Source organism: Nanorana parkeri, unplaced genomic scaffold (assembly GCF_000935625.1).
Source record: "Nanorana parkeri isolate BGI_ZX_2015 unplaced genomic scaffold, ASM93562v1 scaffold80, whole genome shotgun sequence".
NCBI lineage: Eukaryota > Metazoa > Chordata > Amphibia > Anura > Dicroglossidae > Nanorana > Nanorana parkeri.
The window spans coordinates 2,309,597-2,311,320 of record NW_017306348.1 but is presented as its reverse complement, the minus strand read 5'-3'; the positions used below and the strand labels follow the sequence as shown (position 1 = coordinate 2,311,320).

General features: G+C 47.3%; 1 protein-coding gene across 1 annotated transcript in view; it reads right to left on the bottom strand.

Moving 5' to 3' along the window:
• The window catches only part of LOC108804992 (ADP-ribosylation factor 6-like), an 8,811-nt gene extending 8,095 nt beyond the window's left edge, over window positions 1-716 (bottom strand). Inside the window, exon 1 of the mRNA XM_018576944.1 lies at window positions 591-716. The gene's annotated coding sequence lies outside the window, so the exon portion shown is untranslated. The remainder of the gene's footprint in view (window positions 1-590) is intronic.
• Between the last annotated feature and the right edge of the window lie 1,008 nt (window positions 717-1,724).

Below are 1,724 nucleotides of genomic sequence, written 5' to 3'. Positions count from 1 at the left end.
GGGGGGGGGGGGGGTCACTGACAGCGCAGGTTGGCACCAAGCCCATCACGACTGATTACCCCACCAGAAAGAAAGTGCAGGGAAATCCCAAATTTTAGAGCTGTCCCCAAAACAAAATGTGGGAAGTCTTCCAATGGGGACACCTGTTTAAGAGAACTCTCCTTATTTTAACTTCCTGCTGCGTCTCTGGAACAGGAAGTGGAGGTAAATGTCCCTAATAGTACACAGACAGCACCCCAAAAATAAGGTTTTAACCCTTCCTTATTAAATCCGAAACTAAGAAAGGAATGCTTCATCCTATACATACAGTTTAAATGGAATGAATACATTGAATGGGCATGCCTTTGATCACAGACTGTCCTAGCAGCCTCATAGTCATGTCCGGTGTGTACATTTCTATGACAGGCGTCTGAACCCGGGACCGTCCCTCGGAGTCAGGGACAGCCGGGCACTGCCCCATGTCATCACAATGTAAATGACTGCAACCAGCCCAGAACAGATACCTCCTCCTTATACACACCCAGACCCCTTCATATAACATAGACTAAGCCGCCCCCCCCTCTCCGCTCCACAGAGAAATCAGCACATACATGGCTCCCGGTGTCACAGCCGATGCTTCCTCCTCGCTAACCCGGCTCCTGGTCCCGGAATCGGAAGGGCGCGGGCGGCAGGACCACACCGACACCAATTGCGCACGCGCAGAGCCACTCCCACCCATCAGACGGCCATAATACTGCTATAGTATTCTCTCTGCGCATGCTCAGGACTCTACGGGCGGCCTTGGCCTTGCCTCACGCAGGCGCCGTAGGCGTCTGGTGACATTTTGTGCGCCTGCGCAGTTATGCCCATTCCACAATGCCCATTCAAAAGACCGGTTTTGGCAGCTGACACGCGCATGCGTGAACCCAAGTGTCTGGAATCTCGCGACGGAAGCCATTTTTTTTTCGAGGGCTTCAGCTAAGGCTACATAAATATGGCTGCTGCGCGCAGACATTGTATTTTGTTTGTAGATAATAGTGATAATACTTTGTACACAAAGGTTCACATTGTATTTTAAACATTACAACAGTTTTTGTTTTGTAATTTCACACCGATCCAGAGGAGAATGTATTAAAATTGGAAGAAGACCCATAGCAACCAATCAGCTCTTTGATTTTGAAAGCTTGACTGCGCAAACTGAAAAGATAAGCTGGTTGGTTACTTTAGGCAACTGCTCCAGTTTTGATTAAGTCCCCTATGGATCTGTGTAACATTACAAGAAACTGTTGTCATGTTAAGAATACAATGTTTTTCATTTCAACATTTTTGTGTAAAGTTACACATGTTTAGTTTTTAAATGTTTAATTTCTATGTTTAATTTTAGAGCATATCTAAAGCCAAAACTGTTTTTTTAGTTTTTGATAGAGTAGAAAATATTGTTTTTTTGCTGTGTCCCATTGGGGAGATTTTCCATCACTTCCTGTCTCAAGATATAACAGGAAGTGAGAGAAGGTCCCTCCAAAATAAGGGATCACACTTCAATAGCTTATTGTACGGCTTCAGGAGCCCAGCAACGACAGCTCAGGGACCGGAAGTGATTCAATACACGTCGCTCCCGGTCCCATAGAGTGGGGAGGAAAGCGGTGAACGGATGTTTGCCATTCTCCTCCCCAGCTTCCCGCTGACACCCAAAATGCCAGTCCTGGGCCTGCAGGAAGGGCAGCGGAGCCCGGGAAACACGGGGG